This window comes from Eubalaena glacialis, chromosome 19 (genome assembly GCF_028564815.1).
Source record: "Eubalaena glacialis isolate mEubGla1 chromosome 19, mEubGla1.1.hap2.+ XY, whole genome shotgun sequence".
Classification (NCBI taxonomy): Eukaryota; Metazoa; Chordata; class Mammalia; order Artiodactyla; family Balaenidae; genus Eubalaena; species Eubalaena glacialis.
The window spans coordinates 50982515-51007612 of record NC_083734.1 but is presented as its reverse complement, the minus strand read 5'-3'; the positions used below and the strand labels follow the sequence as shown (position 1 = coordinate 51007612).

Below are 25098 nucleotides of genomic sequence, written 5' to 3'. Positions count from 1 at the left end.
AAATAGTCCCGTTGTTTTCCTTGGATTTAGAGATATGACAATATTTGAATAAAATCAAACTTATTGTCTCATTTTTTTAAAAGTGAAATAGAGTGCGACAAAATTTCTAAATTACCTTGAATGCAAAATGACATGAAAGTCACACTCTCATTCATTTCCAATAAGTCTGTCTTGACCATTCTTAGTAATTTGTTAGGGTCTATACTTTGAATCAGAAGATATGAAATTTCTTCAGGAGCCTTAACGCTGTGTGAAGTTGATTCATTTTCTTTAAAATCCCTTAGAAAAAAGTTAAGATCATAATAGTGATTTTGTTAAAGAAATGTTTCTTAGTACCTGCAGGATGTTTTGCATAAAGTAAGAAATAATTTTGCATTTAAGTTATTACAAATGTTTTCAAATGTTGTCATGTGTAGGCCAGTGGGAAAGGGTGAAGTTCTTACATATAGATGGTACTGAGGATGGAATGGAGGCTGTGGGGCACCGACCTGCAGCTTCTGCTCTCATTTGCTCTGTGAGTTCTGTTGAGTTGATTCCTATCCCTATTCCAGTTGAGAGTTGAGGCTTGAAGTATTAACCCGAAGCTGCATAGCTTGGAAATGGCAGAGCTGAGATTCGAACCCACATCCAGTTTTCTTGCCAGTGTTTTAAAGCACTAAGTTTTACTCAAGGCCAAGAAAAAGCCATTGGTTGGAAGATGGGAAACTCTACAGGTCAATCTAAAATTGGCTGTTTTTTTTTTTTTTTAAACCAATAAGATGTTTATTCAATTTATTTATTTTTGCTCTTTTTTTAAAAAAAAAAATTCAACTATAGTTGGTTTACCGTGCTGTTAGTTTCTGATGTATAGCAAAGTGGTTCATATATATATGTACATGTACTTTTTCAGATTCTTTTCCATTATAGGGTATCATAAGATACTGAATCTAGTTCTCTGTGCCATGCAGTTGGACCTTGTTATTCATATATAGTAGTGTGTATCTGTTAATCCCAAGCTCCTAATTTATCCCTCCCCAACCCTTTTCCCCTTTGGTAACCATAAGTTTGTTCTTTTTTTTTTTTTTTTCATAAGTTTGTTCTTTATGTCTGTGAGTCTGTGTTTTGTGAATAAGTTCATTTGCATAATTTTTTAGATTCCACATATAAGTGTTACGATATTTGTCTTTCTCTGACTTACTTCACTTAGTATGATAATCTCTAGGTCCATCATGTTGCTGTAAACGGCCGGATTTCATTCTTTTTTATGGTTGAGTAATATTCCATTGTATACATATACCACATCTTCTTTATCCATTCATCTGTCAGTGGTTGCTTCCATGTCTTGGCTATTGTAAATAGTGCTGCAGTGAACATTGGGCTGCATGTATCTTTTCGAATTAGAGTTTTTTCCAGATATATGCCCTGTAGGATCCAGGGTGGGATTGCCAGATAATATGGTAACTCTATTTTCAGTTTTTTAAGGAACCTCCATACTGTTCTCCATAGTGGCTGCACCGATATACATTCCCACCAACAGTGTAGGAGGGTTCCCTTTTCTCCACACCCTCTCCAGCATTTATCATTTGTAGACTTTTTTTTTTTTTTTAATGTGTTTTTTGGCTGCTTTGGGTCTTCGTGGCTGTGCGTGGGCTTTCTCTAGTTGCAGCAAGCGGGGGCTACTCTTTGTTGTGGTGTGTGGGCTTCTCATTGCAGTGGCTTCTCTTTGTTGCAGAGCACAGGCTCTAGGCACACGGGTTGCAGTAGCTGTGGCACGCGGGCTCAGTAGTTGTGGCTCGCGGGCTCTAGAGCGCAGGCTCAGTAGTTGTGGCGCACGGACTTAGATGCTCCGTGGCATGTGGGATCTTCCCGGACCAGGGCTCGAACCTGTGTCCCCTGCATTGGCAGGCGGATTCTTAACCACTGTGCCACCAGGGAAGTCCATTTGTAGACTTTCTGATGATGGCCATTCTGACTGGTATGAGGTGATACCTCATTGTAGTTTTGATTTGCATTTCTCTAATAATAAAATAAGCTTTTTAATAGCACTGATTTCTCTAATCTATTTTTTGCATTTAGATATGTAAATTACTCATGGCCAGGGAAATACCATATAGTCATTAAAGTGTGTTTATTCACATAGAAAGAAAGTCTCGTATTCAGCAGGAAAAGTTAAAGAACAAGCGTGTGTGGTGTAATTCCATCAGTTAGAAATGTAAGTGTATGTGTGTGGCATACTTGATGCATATCTGCATTTAAAACAGCATTAAGATGGTAAGAATGCTTATCTTCAAATGGGCATCATGGGTTGACATTTCTGTTTTCCTTTTTAAAAAAATTACTGTAATGAGCATATGTTTCTGTTTAATAAGAAACTGTTGCATCTAAAAGTTGACTACTCTGATTTAGATTAATGTGTTCTTTAGGCATATTAGTTATTCATATTCTGCAGCAAGTGAATTACACTCCCTGTGGCTTCTAGACCTGCCTTGTGACTGTGAAGTGGCCTGTGTATGTCATATAATAGGCTGAAGAGCTGTGATGATATAAGTGAATGTCTGCTTATTTTGTAATACTCTTGACATGGAAGAACATTTAGTCGCGCTTTGAAATGCTGTGTGTGTCTTGTTCCTAGAATAGGCTGTGTCCACGGATTGTGGCATCTGTGCCCATCAGTAGATGATGTCACTGCTTGTCAGCTCTTAGGAATGAGTATTTTAAAAATAATCTCCAATTCTCAGCCATGTGAGGATTGCCCCCCTGCTCTAAAGGAGGAATAGGAAGTAACGTGAAGTCAGTTATTGGCATATATGTTGCATGGCCCCCACGTGTTGAAATTTCTATGTTCTGTTTGCGTTGCCTTCATAGGGCAGTCTGATGGGAATTTTATTCTTTAGATCTAACTTTCTGATTGCTAGCCAGGAAAATCCGATTCATCAAAAATAAATTGTTTATTTGTTGGGCTTGTGTTAAAGTTTTTATCTGTGGACATAGGCAAAGAAAGCTTTCTTTTCCTTTTCATTTTTGAAAGGAAAGAGGGATTACTTTTCCTGATTCTGCCCCAGACCATCCTGTCTGTTGTTGGCATCTGTACTTTGGACAGTTCAAGGTCACTCTTCTCCTTCCGTGTAGTAACTGCTTTTTTAGATGTCTGGGTGCCTGCCCTTTCTCTGGTTGGGGTGGGCCCAGGGGGGCTTCAGATGGGGAGCAAAGCAGGGGCAGGGCCTCAGGGCACCTCCAGTTTAGAGAGGTCAGTACTTTTTTTTTTTTAAACACTGATGCTCAAGCCTCACCCCTAGAAACTCTGATTTAGTTAGCCTGGACTGGAGCTTGAGCATGGGCAGTTTTATTAACTAATTAATTAATTTTTGGCTGCTTTGAGTCTTCGTTGCTGCGCGCGGGCTTTCTCTAGTTGCGGCGAGTGGGGGCTACTCCTCATCGGTGGTGCGCGGGCCTCTCACCACTGTGGCTTCTCCCGTTGCAGAGCACGGGCTCCAGGCACACGGGCCTCAGCAGCTGTGGCTTGTGGGCTCCAGAGCACAGGCTCAGTAGTTGTGGCGCAGTCACTCCGCGGCATGTGGGATACTCCCGGACCAAGGGTGGAACCCATGTCCCCTGCATTGGCAGGCAGATTCCCAACCACTGCGCCACCAGGGAAGTCCCCAGTACTTTAAACTATAGTAAATGTTGCCTCTCTCTGATCTCAAGTCTTTCCCTCACAATAAACAAGAATCCACAAGGAAACTCCTTGGCTTTTCGAGGGCCCAGCAGTTGAGCTTCTTCAGGCAGGGCTATGATGCGAGGGCCAAGAAGATGTGGCCCTACCTTGGTGGGAGGGAGCATGTGGGGACAGGGAGGCTGGGGGTAGGTGGAGTAAGGCACAGTCTAGAAAGCTGCGTATGTGGACTGATGGGCATGGGGCCTGAGGCTAGGGAGTACCCTGCCTGCCCAGGAGTTTGTCCTTCGTCAGCCAGGGAGCTCTGGTGGTCTGAGCAGAAGGACGATCATGACTACACGGCGGTGGGGTGGGGGTGGGGGATTAGGGTTAGGTGCTGCACTTGAGAAGAGGGGGGCTGGAGATGGATGCAGAGCCAGGCCTAGGTTTTGCTGCTCATGACTAGATAGAAGCTAGCAGGGCCTTAAAAAGATCCTTGCACAGACCTGCGGGACAGAAATCTTTTGGAATTCCGAATGCTTTGGGATTGTAGAAGGGTGACCCAGTGCTTATGTATAAATCAGCTCCTGGGATCTTCTGCAAAGGCTGGGCAGTGCTACCCCTCAGTCATATCCTGTTTCTGCAGAGAAACATGTACATTCCTGCTTTCAGATCAGGCTTTGTGGCCAAATGAATAACAAAAAAAACCAGACTTTGGTGATTTCAGAATTATGGATGAGGGATTTTGTACACATGGAAGTGTATTTCTCTCTCATTTTATTTTTTTATTTTAATTTATTTATTTTTTTGTGGTGGTGGGGGGCTGCGTTGGGTCTTTGTTGCTGTGTGCGGGCTTTCTCTAGTTGCGGCGAGCAGGGGCTACTCTTCGTTGCAGTGCGCGGGCTTCTTATTGCCATGGCTTCTCTTGTTACGGAGCATGGGCTCTAGGGAAGAGGGCTTCAGTAGTTGTGGCGCGCAGGCTTAGTGGCTCCGAGGCATGTGGGATCTTCCCAGACCAGGGCTCAAACCCATGTCCCCTGCATTGGCAGGTGGATTCTTAACCACTGCGCCACCAGGGAAGTCCCTCTCTCTCATTTTAAAAATATGAATTTACTATGGCTCTTGTTTTTGTAGTGTTTGATGGCCAGCATTCCAGCATTACCCCTGCATTCCAGGCAGCAGGGTGAGCACTTCCTGGAGTCCCAGGCACTTCCTGTGCATCTTCTTGCTTAGCACTGGAATTCATGGCTCTACCTGACTGAAAGAGCATGTGGGTAAGCTGGCAACTGTAGGTGCCCTTGCAAGGAGGGAGGGAGCAGGGATACTGTGTGGTGCAGCTCGCAGGAGTGAGGGGAGTGTGGGCATCAGGCAGACAGATCTCTAGGCTCTAGTTAATGGTTCTTGCTGCTGACATTGACTAGTCTGAGCACATGGGAGACAGAGCAGGTGCTAAGCCCTGTCCAAGAGGATGACACAGATCTTTTGGCTTACGTATATGCCCTTTATGTTTTTCCTTCTGGCATTAATGTTCTAGTCTGGTGTTTTTTCTGGTTTTGTCCTATAGTTTTCACTGTCCTTTCTTTGTTCTGTGTATTTCTTCTCCTGGGCCCCCTTTGACCTGCGGAGTGCTGGAATTCAAGCTGGTTGAAGCAGAAGCTCCACTATGGAGGAGGAGGGACTGAGGTGGTCTCAGGTGCTTCTCAGGGCCTGTGATGTCTCCATTCCCCACTGTCTCCTGTGTCTTTTTCGGTGGTGATGTCCTTAGACTTCCTGCTTTCCTGTGGACCTGAATTCCCTCCTGGCTGAAGGGAGGGGAAGGATCTAGGCTGGTGCTCCCAGGAGGTCACCTGTTTCAAAACATGAGAAGAGGTGGAAGCATACTGGTTGGTTCTGCGTGGGCCACAGGCTGTAGTGGACAGGGTGCTGAGACCAGCACCTCAACAGGACCCGGTCCTGTCAGAGGGCAGCACGTGCTGCGGGGGCGGGGAGGTCCTAGGAGTAAACCTACACCTCAGCGCTGCCCTAACCAATGGGGAGTGGCTGGATTTCGTTTTGGACCTGTTGAATTTGAGGCACTGGTAAATCCCCAGGATTTATTATTAAGGCACAGGTTTCTTTGGCCTTTCCAATTTTGACGTCAGCCAAAATCATAGCATTTGGGGTGGTACACACAGTGAGGAGCAGATAGGATGTGCAGTGGAAGCTGAGCTTGTCGCTCAGACTTGTGGGGCCTGTGGTCAGAGTGCCCTGCCCAGGTTCAGGATTCTCAGCCCTTATGCTCCCCGGCCGCCACCTTTGCTCCCTCCCTCTCGGAAGAGCAGAAGGCGCAGTACGTGTCTGCCTCGCACCCCTCGCTGGCCTCATTACTATCATTTTGGTGATGTGTTGGCCCTACTTGGTGCTTAGAACCTGAGTAAGCCCTGCTCTGCAGGCAAAGTGGGAGCCCTAGTTGACTCAGCCCCTTACTGGGATGGGCTGTGAGGTGGTGCCAAATGTCCAACTTTGTTTGTTCCCACCTTTGGCTCTTTACCAGGGGTACGCATTACCGTCACGTGGGGGTCTTTTGAAAAATGGTGCTTGGACCTCCCTTTCCCTGCAGAGACTGGCGGAGGGGACAGTGGGAGGGATGTGTGTGTGTGTTTGTGTGCGTGTATACTTCGGAAAACCTCTCCAGCAGCTTCTGGTAGGCACCTGAGGTTAGAAAGCACTCTCCAGGAAAAAGCGTATAAAACTTAGCAGTTGCTGCAGAAGGCTCTTCGTGCATCACGCTCTGGGCACGTGTTTGAGGGCTGACCTCCAGCAGACAGCTGAGTGGGGCTGTGGGCTAGAGTTTAAATGATCAAATTAAGTTTATTTTGAAATATTGTAAATTTTAAAATAATATAACATAATGCTTGCAGTAGGACATTTGGAACAATTAAAAGGGATAGGAAAAATTACCTGTAATCTCACCATCCGTAGGTAGCCACTGTTGGCATAAAACATATGTGCATTATTCTATGAATAGGTTTAAATTTGTTTTTTAAATAGTAGAGACTCCCTTTATAGATAGGATTTTTGTCTCCTCTTTTCACTCAATTACTTTTTTTCATGGTGTTAACTCTTAAAACATGCTTCATGAGCTTCCTTCTGTTGGACGTGCTGTAAATTACCTTACCATCCCCTGTGGTTCAACATTTAGATTAACTGTTTTTGCTATTTTTTTTTTTTAATTTATTTATTTTTGGCTGTGTTGGGTCTTCGTTTCTGTGCGAGGGCTTTCTCTAGTTGTGGCAAGCGGGGGCCACTCTTCATCGCGGTGCGCGGGCCTCTCACTATCGCGGCCTCTCTTGTAGCGGAGCACAGGCTCCAGACGCGCAGGCTCAGTAATTGTGGCTCACGGGCTTTAGTTGCTCCGCGGCATGTGGGATCTTCCCAGACCAGGGCTCGAACCCGTGTCCCCTACATTGGCAGGCAGATTCTCAACCACTGCGCCACCAGGGAAGCCTGTTTTTGCTATTATTAACAATACTGTGATTGAATTTTGAATTAGTAGATTCTTAGAATTGCTGTTCCTGTGTCAGATGCACATTTCTGTTTTTAAATGTTCTTTCTTTTTATTAAAAGTGACATGTAACACCATTGAGTTCATTTTGCAAAAGGAAAGATCACCCTGATTCTACCATCCTAGCAGTTCTCTTCCTTCTCCCAGAATCCTCTGGTGGTCCTTTTGTTGTCTGTGACATATGAATGGTGGAAAGCTGCCCTCTGGACTGCTGCTAGGGGCTCCTCTGTGTATTGTGTTGTGGTATAAAATAAAAGAGCAAAGTGTTTTACTCTTTTTATATGGAGTAGAAACCCCATCCAAACTTAAGATACCTCCTCCAGCCATGCTCAGCCATGGGTAGCCCAGTGAAGGACTTGTCCCCCTACCACACTGAGGAGGGGCTTACAGACCACCCAACCCAGGCAGTGATGATGAGTCCTTGAGAATCTTATTTTCTTTCCTTTTCTGGTTTGTTTTCTGGTGAGATAGAAAATTTTTTTAAAACTGGGAGGTGATGGGATTTCTTTTTGAAGTTGAAAACTTGATGTGAGTGTGGGAGGGAGAAATGAAAGAGTATTGAAGCTTTTACAACTGTAAAGCTGACTGACTTTTAGGTCAAATATTTATATTTAAATTTGGTTTATTTGAAATTACTAGTATTTTAAATTTGCATCTATAGCTAGAACAACTTATTAATTGGATGTAAATTTAAATGTTAAATTTTTTAATTTAGTTACATTGAGATGAACTACAAAGAATCAAACATTAAAGTTTTTTTTGCTTATATATAGAAGTGAAGAAAAGACAACAACAGTAACAATAGTTCAGTAAAATAATTAATAATTTTGGACCTAGTACCATTTATTTTATTTGTGTCATTTGTCATATTAAGAAGAGGTTTAGAGGAGAAACATCATAGGTTTCATTGAATACTCATTTTCTGAGTTTGTTTTTCAAGTAGTTTGTCAAGAGTGATGGCGGAGGGCACACATATGGATAGGTGAGCAGTGGATGGCTTTCCTGGCACTTGGCACCTGGGCTTGCTGAGTGGGAAGCTTTTTCATTTGTTAATACTGTGTAGGCTGGAGTGCAGCGGCCCCCTTGGAGGACTGACTTGCCACCTTCTGGGGCGGTGGGTCCACACTGGAGTGCGTTGGTCTCTGGCTCCACCAACAGGCCGTCCTCTGGGCGGAGGTGTGCATCAGGCCAGCCTCTCTCACAGAGGGAGGGAGGAGAGCATGTGTGGAAGAAAAAAGTACTCCTGAAGTAAGCAATTTTATGGAGTTGGGATTTCAAAAAGTAGTTACAGATTCTGAATGTCTAATGATTTAAATTTTTAATTTATTAAATCTGTATATTAAAAATTGACAACTTGCGTGACAACCAGATACGACACCCAAAACAAAACTTTTGGCAAACTTCTGAAAAATGGTTTTATTATGCTTAACTTACTATTTAAAGTACATTGTATCTTAAAGCTCCTGTGGGCTCAGGAGGTGGGAAGGCTGAGACATAGAGAAGGAGCCTGGCGGGAGGTGGGTTAGAGCTGCATTAGCCAGGGGTCGGTCAGCCAATGTGCAGGTGGTGCTTGCTGTGTTGTGTGGGTTTGTTTTTCTCTGTTTCTTTTAAAACGGCCTGCCTTTGGCTACTGTTTAGGTTATTTACATGAGAAGGATATATGGAATTGGTTCAACTTCCTGAGCTGATTAGAAGGCGTAATGTTGGCTGTGTGGATACGCCTGTGTCTGACTGTAGCAAGGCCTTTTTGGCTTGTCTCCAGAGGGGCCACAAGTCAGAGGTCATTTCCCATGTGGGGGGCTCAGTGTTTTCTAAATCTGTTTCCCCCCTCAACTATTTGGAAATATTAACTAAAAACTGGACATTCTATCAATAATATTTTGAGATGTCTTTTTTTTTTTGGCAGGGGGGTAATATACTTTTAGAGCAGTTTTAGATTCATAGCACGGTTGAATGGAAGGTCCAGAAATTTCCCATACACCCCCTGCCTCCACACACACAGCCTCCCCTACTATCAATATCCCCAACAGAGTGAGATATTTGTACAGTCAATGAACCCGCATCCACGGGTCATAATCACCCAAAGTCCATAGTTTGCAATACGGTTCACTCTTGGTGTTGAACATTCTATAGGTTTAGACAAGTGTATATTTACATGTATCCACCGTATTATGGTACCATACAGAGTAGTTTCACTGCCCTTAAAGTCCTCTGTGCTCCACTTATTTATCCCTCCCTCTTCCAACCCCACCCCTGGCAACCACTGATCTTTTTACTGTCTCCATAGTTTTGCCTTTTTCAGGATGTCACAGAATTGGAATCACACAAATATGTAGCCTTTTCTGATTAGCTCCCTTCACTTAGTAATGTGCAGTTAGGGTTCCTCCTGTCTTCTCAAGGCTTGATAGCTCTTTTCTTTTTAGTACTTGATAATATTGGATTGTCTGGATGGACCACAGTTTATTTATGTGCTGGATCATATGGTAAGAGTATGTTTAGTTTTATAAGAAACTGACAAATTGTCTTCCAAAATGGCCGAACCATTTTGCATTCCCACCAGCAATGAACAAGAGTTCTTATTGTTCCATACCCTTCTCAACATTTGGTGTTGCCACTGTTTTCGATTTTTACCATTCTGCGTGGTTGTATCTCATTATTGTCTTAATTTGCATTTCCTTGATTAACATATGATGTGGAACATCTTTTCTTATACTTATTTGCCATGTGTATATCTTTATCGGTGAGTTGTCTGTTCGGCTCTTTTGCTCATTTTTATTTATTTTATTTATTTATTTTAATAAATTTATTTATTTTTATTTTTGACTGCTTTGGGTCTTTGTTGCTGCACATGGGCTTTCTGTAGTTGCGGCGAGCGGGGGCTACTCTTTGTTGTGGTGCGCGGGCTTCTCATTGGGTGGCTTCTCTTGTTACAGAGCACAGGCTCTAGGCGTGCAGGCTTCAGTAGTTGTGGCACTCGGGCTCAGTAGTTGTGGCTCGTGGGCTCTAGAGCGCAAGCTCGGTAGTTGAGGCGCACGGGCTTAGTTGCTCTGCGGCATGTGGGATCTTCCCGGAGCAGGGCTCGAACCCGTGTCCCCTGCATTGGCAGATGGATTCTTAACCACTGCGCCACCAGGGAAGCCCTTTTGCTCATTTTTAAATTGGGTTATTTGTTTTCTAGTCCAGTTTTAAGAGTTCTTTGTGTGTTTTAGATAACACCCCTTTATCAGGTATGTCTTTTGCAAATATTTTCTCCCAGTCAGGCTTGTCTTCAAATTCTTTCAGTGAAATGTCTTTAAAAAATAAAGAAAGAAACAATAAAGATTTATTGAGTGCTTACTATGTTCTGACACAATTGTATGTGCTCTTAAAATTTTTTTCTTAAATTGTGGTAAAATAAGCATAACATAAAATGTACTATCTGAACCATCTTTAGGGTGTACAGTTTGGTGACATTAAGCACATTCACACTGCTGTGCAACACCACCACCTCCAGAACACTTTTCTTCTGGTAAAACTGAAACTCTGTGCCCATTAGACACTAATTCCCTATCCTCCCCTCCCCTGGCCCAGCCAACACCAGTCTGCTCTCTGTCTCTATGAATTTGACTCCTCTAGGGACTTCATATAGAATCTTACAGTGTTTGTCCTTTTGTGTCTGACTTATTTCACTCAGCATAATATCTTCAAGATTCATCCATGCTGTAGCCTGTGCCAGAATTTTCTGATGAAATGTCTTTTTAAAAAAGAAAAACACATTGCAATTTGGTCATTTGTGGAGGCTAATCAAATTATTGAGGGTCAGACATGATTCACAAGTGAGATGCTAGTTACCAGCGAGGCAGTAGGTGAAACAACCTTTTTGCACACAGATGAACACTTCTTTTAAGGGGCTTTGTGAGCTACTCTGGGGTGTGGGGAGGTGCCACAAGTGGGGAGTTGAAGAAATGGCAGTGAGCAGAGAGGCAGACACTGCTGGTCTGCTTGGAACCCAGGGCCTTTGCCTCTTGAGGCAGGCTTCTCTTTGCTTGTTTACTTGTTTGTTTGAATAGTTCTGGGGTCTACTTTGAGAGCTGTCACTAGAAACTGGAGCGGTGAGAGGGAGTCTTGCTGTTTTTACTATTTCGTGGCTTTTAAATTTTGTGCCATGCACATTTATTGCCTGTTAATGACAGCAACAAAAATACTAATTGATATCCTACTCTGGACAGTAGCTTAATGGATTTTTTTTTTTTTTTGAAGTAAGCCATCTGATTTCCCCTTCAACAATCAGAATTATTTCTGGAGAAATTCTTAAGGAAATGGTACCATTTCTAACCCAGCAGGCATACACAGATCTCGCCCAGAACCTAAGGAGCCAGAGGTGTTTCAGAATCAGAGTAGTTTGGGTTTTAGAAAAGTAGTACAGTGTGTGTACTGTATATTGTTTCACATTCCCAGCACCCTGTAATCCAACACATTAGAATTTCTGTTACAAAACACATGAATTTTCTAAGTGGGATAATTAAAGGCTAGAATTAGCTCCTTCTCAGTTCAGATCAGAATTGGCTACAAATCATTTCAGATCACGTTCTTTGGAGCTGTTTGCTTTTTGGAATTTGTGAACAAGGTGTTGTGGGCCTGTATAAGGTAGAGACCTTGAAGGCAAGTCATTGTGGTGGGATATGAAGAGTAAGATGCTGATAGGTGGCTGTCCTCCAGCCCAGAGTCTGCAGTCCTGCTGTTTCTGTCTGCTCAAGTATCCTCCTTTCCTCCTGTGAGCTGATGTCTATCTAGGACCAGGGCTCACACTCTCCCCAGTCTGCTCTGCTTCTCTGAATTCATAGAGTTATTTATTTGTCCCCTTCATTCCACTTGAACATTTCTCAGATCTTTCCCTTACCTTCCTGCTGCATAGCTCTTGACTTAGCAATTTTTCACCTGGCCTTCTGGAGTACTTTCTTAGTTGGTCTCTAGTCTTGTCACCCTCTACAATTTGTTCTTGTTTTTGTTTTTAGTATAATCTACATACAGAAAAGCTCAATATAGATCCTAAGTATAAAGCTTAATGAGAACCCACGGTGTAACCTGCCCCCAGTTAAGAAACATTGCCTTGTCAGCACACAGAAGCCCGCCATGTGTCCCTCCTAGCCACAGAACCACTATCCCGAGTTCTAAACTGTGTAGAGTGTTTGCTTTTGATTTCATATACATGGAGTTATACAGAATGTACTTCAGAGGGTGGTGTTGGCTTTTCACTGAATAAAATGTTTTTGAGATTAGCCCATATTTTTGTACTTGGCTGTGGATCATTCATTCTCATTGCTGTAAAGTATTTAATAATGTGAATATAGTGCAGTTTGATATTCTGCCATAGATGGATATTTAGGTAGTTTTATTTGGGGCTGTTATAATGGATAATGCTGTATGAGTCTTTTATAGATTTTTTTTTTTAAGTGGAAGACTTTTTTAGTTGAACACTTGATTGAGATTCTGGTAGCTGTGTTTTGACAAGCACGTGCACGTTTCTGTTGGGTAGGCTCCAGTGGCTCACAGGATGTACATATGTTCGGCTTTCATAGGTACAACCACTTTGGAAAATGCTTTCTACATTTACACTTCTTTGACACTGTGTAAGATAGAGTTCAGGTGTCTTCACAGCTTCGTCACAGTGGCATTTTCTCTTTTTCATTTTAGGTTTTCTAATGGGTATGTTGTGGTATTGTATTGTGGTTTTAATTTGCATTTGTCTGATGACTAATGACGTTGATCTTTTCGTGTGCATATTGGCCATTCAGCATAGTATTTTGAGAAGACTTTCCTGCAGGTTGAGCAAATGCACACCTCTTGTGTGCAGCTGACCTAATAAGTGAGAAGTCTAAATGCACCTGCAGGTATTCAGCATCGGCAATACCTCAATGTGGAGGGTGACACTGCATCAGAACTGCCGATTCAGAGAGCACACCTTATGGGTTATGCTTTTGTTTTCCTACCCATTAAGTGGAAATTATCTTTTTATAAACTGCCCCAAGAATGGAATGCCTTACTCCATTGTCGAACATACCTAACAACTGTCCATTTAATAAGGAACTTGTTGCAGTTATGTCTCTTACTGCTGTGTAATTGGTAGCCTTATCAGTGGTTTAAAAAACACAATCTTAGGATGGAGGAAGTGGGTGAAGGGGGGAGGGTCAAAATTACAAACTTCCAGCTGTAAGATGAATAGGTCCTGGGGATGTAATGTACAACATGGTGCCTGTAGGTAACAATACTGTATTGTAAATTTGAAAGTTGGTAAGACAGTAAATCTTAAAAGTTCTCCACACGCACGCACACACACACACATGCGCGCGCGCACACACACACACACACACAGGCTGTAACTATTGAGTTGGTGGATGTTAACTAACCTTACTGTGCTAATCAGTCTGCACTATATGCATTTATCATTACCTTACATTATCTTAAACTTATACCATGTTTTATCTCAATATAAAAAAAAAATTGCACAATCCTAGACATTATAGTCCTTGTGTTTGGAACCTCACAGGGAAAACAAAAGTGATGTTTTCTCTAGTACGTTAGTCTCCAGAGTGTGTGTGTGTACCCCAGAAAGAGATCAAGATGATCTTTTAGAATTTTGGAAGAAGATATACTTCTGATTGTTTTTCTCATCCTGTTTGGTTGCTATTTTTATGTTTTATAATGTGTAGTACAGTAATATAATTTATACATATGTGAATGTGTTGTTGCCACATTAATCTTTTAAAAAAAACATTTTTTGAGGTGTACTTTACATAGGATAAAACAAAGCTATTTTAAGGGTACCTTTCAAAGAGTTTTGACAGATGCATATATCCGTGTAACCAAAACTTCAATCAAGATAATAGAACATTTCTGTCTTCCAGAATCTCTCTCCTGCCCTTTTGCGCCTCTTCACTAAACTGAAAGTCCTAGGCAATCACTGATCTGCTTTTCATCACTGTAGACTAGTTCTATCTTTTCTAGGATTTCTTAAGAATTGAATCATGCAGTGTGTACTCTTCAGTTTGGCTTTTTTTGATTAACATGTTTTTGAGATTCATCCATGTTGCTTGTTTGGGCACTTTTTTTTCTGTTTTGTTTTTGCAAATTTATTTATTTATTTTTGGCTGCACTGGGTCCTTGCTGCTGCGCGTGGGCTCTCTTTTTAGTTGCAGCGAGTGGGGGCCACTCCTTGCTGTGGTGTGCAGGCCTCTCATTAAGGTGGCCTCTCTTGCTGCGGAGCATGGGCTCTAGGCGCGCGGGCTTCAGTAGTTGTGGCTCGCGGGCTCCAGACCGCAGGCCCAGCCGTTGTGGCACACGGGCCTAGCTGCTCTGCGGCATGTGGGATCCTCCCGGACCAGGACTCAAACCTGTGTCCCCTGCATTAGCAGGCGGATTCTTAACCACTGCGCCACCAGGGAAGCCCCCAGTTTTTTCCTTTGTGATTGTTGAGTGGTAGTTGAGTAGTATTTTCTTGCATGGACTTAACATCATTGGTTGATCCATTCACCTGTTGCTGGACACCTGGGCCATTTCCAGGTTGAATTGTTATGCATCCTGCTGCTGTGAACATTCATGAAGGAGTCTGTGTGGACAGATGCTCTCATTTCTCTTTGTCAAATGCCTAAGAGTGGAATCGCTTTACTAAGAAGCCAACAGGCTTTCCCAAAGCAGTCCCACCCTTTTATATACCTGCCAGCAGTGTGGGAGAGTTCTAGTTGCTCTGTGACCTCATCAGCACTTAGTTTTGTCAGTTTTTTCATATTAGCCATTCTGTGGGTGTGCAGTGGTATCTTATTGTGGTTTTGACTTGCATTTCACTGATGACCAATGATGTTGAGCATATTTTCATGTGCTTGTTAGCCATTTCTGTACTACATTAGTGAAGGTCTCTTTGACCATTTTTAATGGGTTGTGTTCTTATTAAATTTTAAGAATTCTTTGTATATCCTGAACACAAGTCATCTGTGAGCTATGTGTATTATGAATATTTCTCCGATTCTGTCCCTTGGTTTTTCATTTCTTGATGATGTATTAGTCATATGTTGACTCCTGCTTAATTTTTCACTTAAAAGTGTACAATCAAAAATATTTGGAGGCTACTGCTCTTCTGCATTGGTGGAAGGAATTGCTGTGAACTGGGGAGAGGAAGGAGGGAGCCCAGGCCCTGCCCCACGGCTTTGCTTATGAGTTCAGTCTGAGTCAGGTGTCTGTTGGAGATCCTGCTTTGGTTTCATGTGAATGTTATTTGGGCAAGTTTGGGGTAATCTCAAGAGTAGTCCCACCTCAGAGGGGTAATCGCTTCTCTCTGAGCACCTACTGTATGCTCAGCACGATTGACTGTTTGCTGCTACCGTCAGCGACACGGACGGAGGGCCCACCCAGCCATCTGCACCCAGAGCCGTGGGTGTGGTGACTTGTGATCCAGGCGAGAGAGGGCTCATGGGATTATTTCTACAACTAGCGGAAATCTTTGTTAGTCTAGAACATGTTTTGAATGACTGAAAATTAAAGTAGAATTTGTACTGTGGTTTTTTATAAGACTGCTGGAAGCACAAAGCATCACATTGACTACACTAATATCCAGTACTGCCTTCACCCTCAGCCTGGCATCAGGATTTTAAATGAGTGTGCTTCTCTGAGTCAGCCTTTCCCCCAACAGCAAATTGCCACGCAAAGTAGTAGATAAGGCAGCTCTTTCCAGTACCTTCATTAATGGAATCGCAGTGCAGTAAGTGGCCAACAGACAAAATTCTTCTCCAAGCCAAAGAAAAAACTCAGAAGCAGTTGTGAAGCTGCTGGTCACATGTGTTGCTGGAAAACCCAACACCAGCTTTCTAAATTGGGTCAGGAATGTTTCTGGAATCAAGGCTTCCTGGTCTGTGGGTACAAAAGCAGATGTGCCTATGGAAATGCACCATTTCCTAATATACTAGTACCTTAGGATACAGGGCCAGCTCCATAATACATGGGGTCCAGTGCAAAATGAAAGTGTGGATTAAGAATGCTGCAAAAATCTCCAAGGATATATTGTACAACAAAGGGAATATAACCAATATTTTATAACTATAAATGGAACATAACCTTTAAAAAATTGTGAATCGCTGTGTTGTACACTGGAAACTTATATAATATTGTACATGAACTATACCTCGGTTTTTTAAGAAGCTGCAAAAAGCTTTTCATTTCTTTTGTGATCTCTCTCTCTCAACCTGCTGCGGTATTTTTGTTATTTAATATCAAGCTTTCTTAGGTGGAGGGGTACTCGTGGGGCAAGTGCAGACTCTCCCAGGTGCCCAAGGTGCCCCTGTCCAGGCCCCGTCCTGGACAGTGGGTGGTCGTGGAGGGGAAGGGGGTGTGGGAGGCAGGATGTGTGTGAACTGAGCCTCCAGGCCCCAGGCTGTGGTCCTTTGACCCATTGGACCTCACTTACAAAACACAGACTCAGATAAAATGATTAAGGAGAGATTTCAAGGTGCTGGCTACAGAACATTCAGCCTCATCTGTGGGCCCTTCTGAGCACAACGCCTGTTTGACTCACTAACTAGCCACATGCCTGCAGTGGCCCTGTCCACGCAGAAAAGCGTTGTTTCACGTGCTGTGTAGTTTCTAAGTCACCTCAAAGCTAAACATGCAGTGAAAGTGCTTCACTCAAAGATAAATCTCGCAGGGCCTGAGCCCAGGTTGCAGGTGTCTTATTGAATCAGGCTTTTGAGGCTCCGGTTAGAAGTTCATGCTAGGGACTTACCTGGTGGCACAGTGGTTAAGAATCCTCCTGCCAATGCAGGGGACACGGGTTCGAGCCCTGGTCCAGGAAGATCCCACATGCCACGGAGCAACTAAGCCCGTGCGCCACAACTACTGAGCTTGCTTTAGAGCCCGCAAGACACAACTACTGAAGCCTGCGCACCAACTACTGAGACTACGCGCTGCAGCTACTGAAGCCCGCACACTCTAGGGCCTGAGTGCTGCAACTACTGAAGCGCGCATGCCTGGAGCCTGTGCTCTGCAACAAGAGAAGCCACCACAATGAGAAGCCCGCGCACCGCAACGAAGAGGAGCCCCCGCTCTCCACAGCTAGAGAAAGCCCTCGCGCAGCAACAAAGACCCAACGCAGACAAAAATAAATAAAAAATAAATTTAAAAAAGAAGGAATAGCTTTATTATATATAAAAAAGAAATTCATGCTAAACCCAACAAAAACTATAGTAACGTGGCCTCTTTTAATAAACACCATTGTGTTTCATGAGTTTTATAGAATGTTTTAGCATTTTTCAGGGTAAGAAGTCAAGCTGAGGTAATAGGTGTTGCTTGAGGTTTACTGCAAAGGAGCAGCAGAGAAAAGTGTGGACTACTTAGGGTTTCGGGCTCCTTCCAGTATGGTCTTCATTGTCCTAACCTGTCTTATAGTGGGTCAGGCTGTCGACCTGTGACTTGTGCTCTTTAATAAGTGGCTGCTGGCCTCCCAAAGACACCTCCTCTGAGGGGCAGCCCTCTCCTGAGCTGATGAGCTGCCCCTCCACATACCCTCTTCTGGGGCGAAGGGAGCACCCGCCAGGCTCCGAGTGGCCCTTTCAGACCCATGGTGGTGGCAGCTCAGCGTGACCAGCGGGTAGGACTGACTGGTGGTGCGGACGTGTTGCTCTTGGAGCCACAGAAAAGGCAGCCCCGGGTGGGGGAGTGATTTATGAGTCACTGACAAATGTGATTGATTAAGGGCTACAATTCATTAAAGGTTGTAGTAAAAGTTTTGATATTTCTGTCAAAAATTAGAGGAAACTAGTAGAAGAGAATGATCAAAGTGTATATATAGGCCCATTTAAAGTGCCTTTTTGGCTAAGTCCGCCTCAGGGTTTGGAAAGAAGAGGAATTTTTTTTCCAATTTTTCTTCCAAAATTCCAATGGAATTTTCTTCCATTTTTGCAAAAGGTAAAAAAGAGGCATGGCTTGCCATCATAACTGAGTTATGGGTTGACTAGAGCCCATTGTTAAACTCCCACAATAGTGTTTCCTCCTGCAGAGTAATGTTTGCTTGAGTCCGGAAGGCTGTTCTCTTCCACCAGACCTGCTGGTTGAGTTTCTTAGGCTCTTTCTCCTCTGTGATGTGGCGAATGTACCCTCTCACCGCCAAGGACACCGAGTGTGTCTGTCCAGGTTTCAGGAGGGGCTGGTTGGACGTCCCCCTGGGATTATGGGTAACGGGCACCTCAGAGGTCATGTGTCCACTTAGCCATTGCACCCCCCCAGCCTGTTCCTCATCCATCCGCATCTCAGTAATTGGTACCAACATTCTTAGTCACACGAACCAGATGTGAAGCCAGTCATCCTGCGGTCTTCTCCCTTCTGTGCCCACACATATTGGTGGGTCATCAGGGCCGTTTATTTCCATCTCCCATACCAGTCAGATCCCGTCTCCTCTTTGTGTCCTCACTGCCTCACGTGGTGTGAGCACTGCACACCCTGGCTCCTTGGAAGCCTCCTCACTGGTTTCCTCATTTCCCCCCTTATCTCCCGATCCAGTCTTGGATGTAACTGTCCACATATTTCTTCAAATGCGGAAGATCCTGTTGCCTTCCTCCTTGGCCATCACTGCTGCTCATAGCAAGTCATCGATGGCCTCGGAGCACTGTCCACCCTGTGTGACATGTTATTTTTATTGACACAGTCTTTCCTTTGCCAATCCCGAGATTAAATGATCGGTTTGTCTTCCCCTTCTTATTAGATTATCTTTGTCAGCTGTCACAGGTGAATGACAGAGTAACTGGCCTCCCATTTCTTCCCTTGGAGAGCAGGTCAGCAGCTCAGCTAATGTCTCTGTGGCCAGTTGCATAGCTGAAAGGACTTGAAATGATTTTCCAGACATCCCTTGGGATTGCTAACACTAGGGAGGTGATGGTGTGTGGAGAGGGTAAGCCCTCTTACAGCCCTCGCTGTAAGCCCTTCTGCCCATTGACCGCAGGTGTGGCCACGGAACTCGCTCCTTCTGTCTTTTCTCTCTGCCTTGGAACCAGCAGTATCCTCAGTGGAGCCACTGCATCAGCCTGGGCCCCAGAGTGAGGGAAACGTGGAGCAGAGCAGCCACGAGCAGCCACTTATGGGGTGGGTGGATGGTAGAAGCTAGACCCAGACCTTTGCTGTGAGCCACAGAGATCTTGGGCCGTTTGTAGAACAGCAGGGTTCAGCCTATGCTGGCTGTCAGGACACTCAGTGATGTGCTCTAGGAACATGGTTGGGAGATACTGTTCTGTGTGAATATTGCTATATGTAGGATGGGACAACTCTTCTTCCCAGGAGAGAAGAAATCCAGAGTACAGAGTATGGTGTCACCACAAACCACAGCTTCTTGGGTCACAGTCTGGAAGCCCAGTGATGGGACGGTGTGTAGGTTTAACAGACATCAACTGTGTTGGGTGAATGTGAGGGCACAGATGTCAGGGTCACTTGTGTGAATGTGGCCATGACCCTGTCCTGTGAACTCCAGAACTGGGGTTGTACTTCCCTGCTTAGCCCGAGGCTGACTATCGGGACAAACAGACTGTGGAGGAGGGTCTGGAGTTGATAAGAATTGCAGTGAGGTGACATTTCATAACTGTGTCAGGTGTCCCACAAGATTGTCCTTGGAATTTGGTGGGATTCTGAAATATATAGAAGACAGATAATGATGAGGGTGTGTCCCAGAGCAGGGCTCTCAGACTGTCTGTGGAGAAGGTCCAGTCTGAACAAGTAGAACAGTGAGTGGTTTCCAAACACTGTGTCTATGCTCACCTTGTCATGGCTCATGACACAGTTCCTGGCCTGGCTCAGGCCCAGCGACACCTGGAGTGGCACAGCCTAGATCATCAAGCTTTGCATTGGACATCTTGAAAGTTTCCAAATTTTTTTCTTTTTCTTTGAAATTACTCAGACTTATAGAAAAGTTGCAAAAATAGAACAGAGATTCTCATTTTCCCAGATTCCCCAGATACTAACATTTACCACACTTGCTTCATTACTCTGTTTTTTCCCTGGAAATTTTGAGAATAAGCTGCATACATGATTCATTTTTACCTCTAAAATATTTCCATGTGTATTTCCTAAAAAATTTTCTTCCATAACCACAGCCCAGGTACCAATACCAACTAGCGTTGATACAACACTGTGACCTAACCCACTGGCCTTAACTGGACTTAGCAATCGTTTACTGATGCCCTTTTTCTAGAGTCAGATCACACATGCATTGAACTTTCCTCTCATTTGTGACCGTTCCTTGGCCTTTCTGTGTCTTCTATGTTGATTTTTATTGTTTTTAAAGAAGTAGGGTCAGCTGCTGGGGGTGAGATAGGAAGTTAGCAGGTCATAGATTTAGGGAGCTGGAGAAAGTTGGGGTTTTTTGTTCGTTTGTTTTAATATTTATTTATTTATTTGGCTGCGCTGGGTCTTAGCGCCATGCAGGATCTTTATTTGCAACATGTGGGCTCTTAGTTGTGGCATGTGGGATCTAGTTCCCTGACCAGGGATCGAACCCAAGCCCCCTGCATTGGGAGCGTGGAGTCTTAACCACTGGATCACCAGGAAAGTCCCATTGTTTTGTAGAATATTTGAGGACAGGCCAGTTGTTTTGTAGAATATTTGTCTGATGTTTCCTCTTGGTGAGATCCAGGTTTGTTATTTTTAGCAGGAAATCCAAAGGTGAGGCAGTGTCTTCTCGGTACCCCACGGCAGGGACACTATTGCTGCTTTGTGCCCTGGCCATGAGGGTGGCATCTACAGGCCTTGTCCCGTTAAACTTTCTAAAATACTCTTTAAAAACTGAGGGACTCCAGAGTTATCCTAATAATGACTGTCTGAATCACATTCAGACGTGTTTTTTTAAGTAGGTGGAAATGGAGCCCACTTGTGGGGAGATTTTTCCAACTCAGGAAGTGTGTCTGAGTAATCTGTGCCACGACAGGGAAGGATGACAGGAGGCTGGGGGACATGGTGGCCGTTCCCCCCGGGGCCTGCCGTCACTGTGGGTGCTGAGGTGGAAGGCTGCTCTGCTGCACTCACCGTTCCGAGTGGTGCTGTGGGGCCAGACCACTGTTCCTGCCTGTCTCGTCCTCTGTGGGGTAAAGGGTATGGGAGCCAACCTCTTCCTGAGACCAGCTACACCTCTGAAGTGGCCCAGTTGGACTTGGTTGTAGGGAATAGTTTGCCTAATTGGTTAATTGTTTGAACTTGCTTTGCATAGAGATATCACTAAATTTGACTTTCCGTTTGGTTGGAGACTTATTTCAATATGGCTTATTTCTGCCTAGCTGTATGATGTTAGTGTTGAAGTATTTGCAGCAAGGCCTGACTTTGTATTGATATATAAAGAACAGGTCTTCAGGGACTTCCCTGGTGGCACAGTGGTTAAGAATCCGCCTACCAATGCAAGGGACACGGGTTCGAGCCCTGGTCTGGGAAGATCCCACATGCTGCAGAGCAACTAAGCCCGTGCACCACAACTACTGAAACCTGCTCGCCTAGAGCCCGTGCTCCACAACAAGAGAGGCCACCGCAAAGAAGGGTGACCCCTGCTCGCCGCAACTAGAGAAAGCCCGGGTGCAGCAGTGAAGACCCAGTGCAGCCAAAAAATAAATAAATAAATAAAGAACAGGTCTTCAGAATCCTTAGAGCTTCTTTGTGAATCTGAAAATTCAGAGCTCTAGACCCAAGCCATTGGCTTGCATATCTCATTTGTAAGAGTTTCCATTCCAACAAGAAAAATGCCTGTCACCAAGTATAGGAGACTAAGAGAGAGGTGAGGTGAAGAAAAGGATATTTGCAACTCTGAATTCGTATTAAAATTGTTAATGTTTATTCAAGTAAAAGAAACTTAGTTTTTATCAGGGTCCTTGCCTAAGTTTGAAACCATCAGCTGTTGTGTTGCTTCAGTTTTGATTTGTGGCTCAAGTTGTGCGGCTTCTCAGAGGTGCTCAGTACCTGGTCATTTTTTGCTTAGGGGTTTGCCGTTCTGCTTTCTGCTGTCTGGTTTTTCTTATTGTTCGTTTTAAAATCTTTCCCTTTTCTCTGTTATTTTGTCATATTTCTCAGAGTTCTCATAAACAGATGCATTTTTTTTTTAAATTTATTTATTATTTATTTATTATTTATTTTTGGCTGTGTTGGGTCCTCGTTTTTTCTGTGCGAGGGCTTTCTCCAGTTGCGGCAAGCGGGGGCCACTCTTCATTGCGGTGCGCAGGCCTCCCACCATCGCGGCCTCTCCTGTTGCGGAGCACAGGCTCCAGACGCGCAGGCTCAGTAGCTGTGGCTCACGGGCCCAGTTGCCCCGCAGCATGTGGGATCCTCCCAGACCAGGGCTCGAACCCGCGTCCCCCACACTGGCAGGCGGACTCTCAACCACTGCGCCACCGGGGAAGCCCCCATATGTTTTTTTAAAAAATATATTTGTTTTGTTTTGTTTTTAATTTATTTATTTATGGCTGTGTTGGGTCTTCGTTTCTGTGCGAGGGCTTTCTCTAGTTGCGGCAAGTGGGGACCACTCTTCATCGCGGTGCGCGGGCCTCTCACTATCGTGGCCTCTCTTGTTGTAGAGCACAGGCTCCAGACATGCAGGCTCAGTAATTGTGGCTCACGGGCCTAGTTGCTCTGCGGCATGTGGGATCTTCCCAGACCAGGGCTCGAACCCGTGTCCCCTGCATTGGCAGGCAGATTCCCAACCACAGCGCCACCAGGGAAGCCCACAGGTGCATATTTTTATACTGAGCTTTATTACAAATCTTTCAGGATCAGTTAAAGTATTTTTAAAGAGCACACGGTGTTAGGTATTGTGGTGGTACAAAGCAGTGTGAGACCCGGGCAGCATGCTCTTAATTTCCCAAATCAGTATAGTATCTTTTAGGCTCTTAAACCCTTTCCATGACCTGAAGTGTTTCATGGGAACGAGGACCAGCGTGCCCAGACGTAACAGCCTCTTGGTGGTGGTGTGGGGGAGACAGAGATCTGACACTCACCTTGCTTTGTCTGCTGTTTTAATGTTTTGCTGCTCTTTTTACTTTTGTGAAACAATTAATTAAAATTATCCCACTATTTTTTTTTAACATGTTGGGTAGGGTGGGCTGGGCTACCTAGTCTCTGTAATTAAGCTTTGTTTATTTTATTAATTTATTTTATTTCTTTTTGGCTGCGTGGCATGTGGGACCTTAGTTCCCTGACCAGGGATCCAACTTGGGCCCCCTGCAGTAGAAGCATCGAGTCGTAACCATTGGACCGCCGGGGAAGTCCCTATCCCACTGTTTTTTTTATTTCTAGCTTAGAAAAGTCAAGCAGTGGCCATTCACATTCCCTAAAGGGGAACAAGGATTTCATCACTAATGGAACTCCATAGAGAACTCAAACACCGTTTTGATATATTTTGCTTTGAATGTAACCTACATAGAAAAATCGGTTATAATTATAACATGGGTGCCCATGTAATCACAACCCAGGTAAAGAAATAGGCCATTGTTAATCCAAAAGTATAGGAAATGTGCTGTGAACCCCCTGACATGTTATCAACATTTTACCAATTTCTGTATCCATCTACAGATGGCATTTTTTATTAAAAAAAAAAAAAAACTTTATTGAAGTATACTACATATACAGAAGAGTGTATGTTTCATACATGCATAACTCGATGAATTTTCACTAATAGGAACTCACCCATGTAATCATAACTCAGATTAAAAAACAAAGTTACCACACTACCTGGGTAGCTTTTAAATGTGTTTCATGGCTCATACACGTATGAGAAGTTCACGCTTAGATGCAAACAGAGATACCATTTTCACCTGTCAAGGGGGTGGGGTTAGTGGCAGTGTCCACTGATGGCCAGGACACTCTCACATGCTGTCGGTCAGAGGCTGTCAGCAGGTGGCCTGACAGTGCCTTGCGTTACTTTAGATGCCCTCTGTGCCTTTGGAGCCTGAGGTTTATGGATGGCGCCTGTGCCGTGGAGACGATTGTTGTCTTTAATTGGAAACTTTGGGAATAGGATACAAAGGAAGGAAGTCCTGCATGTGGTGGTGCTAGCCCTGAAGGCAGCGCTCAGCCGTCTGTGCGAACAGACCCTGTGGGTGACACTGAGGGAACGTGCAGACTGAGAGCCAATGTGCAGGGTGTGGTCCTATTTTGTGGAAAGCAGAAATAAACCCCGGGAGACGTGTAGGTACCCCTTGGGGGAGGGAGGAGTCCCATTCTCACATTCCCGTGTTGGAATTGTGCACAGTGCTTTGTTGCTTCCGTGGCACATGGAGGACAGGCAGGTGGGTGTGCTGCTCCTCTGGTGCAGTCTGGGCTTCTGTGAGTTCCCAGGTGATGACGGAACAAACAACACAGTGGATGGCGAGTGTCCAACTGTAGGCAAAGCAAGTACTATTGACATCTTACAGTGGGGCTGAAGGTAGTTTGGTTTTTTCATTTTAATAAACATTGGAGTGTTTGATAAATATTTGAATTAATCCTCATGGTACTCTCAGAGAAAGATGCTGTCATCTGTTCTGTGGATGAGGAAACAGGCACAGAGAGGTAACTGCTCTGCAGGATCGGATGCCCTCGTGCTGGGTGACGATGCTTGTTCTAACAGCCTGGCCTTCCTGCTGAACAATGACTATCGCCTGAGGACAGGGGTTCGGGAACTACAAATGGGAGGAAAAGGAGGAAACTTCCTTACTCCCATAATTGTTATATATATTGTGCTAGAAATTAAGGCCAGTGGGGTCTTAATCCCCTTCTTTTCTAGGCCTGGAGTTGATTATTCAAATCTCATGCTAACGACAAAGGGGCAGCTGCAATTGTGGGCTTCCCATTTGTTGTATTCAGGTGATTTGCTTGTTTTAATTACCTTTTTAATGTATGAAACTGGGCACTTGTTCATTAATTCCAACAAGTGTGTACTGAGGGCCTTCTCTGTATATACCAG

General features: G+C 44.3%; 1 protein-coding gene across 2 annotated transcripts in view; it reads left to right on the top strand.

The window, feature by feature from the left end:
- The window catches only part of FOXK2 (forkhead box K2), a 72651-nt gene that overhangs the window by 16318 nt on the left and 31235 nt on the right, over positions 1–25098 (top strand). The window lies entirely within an intron of this gene.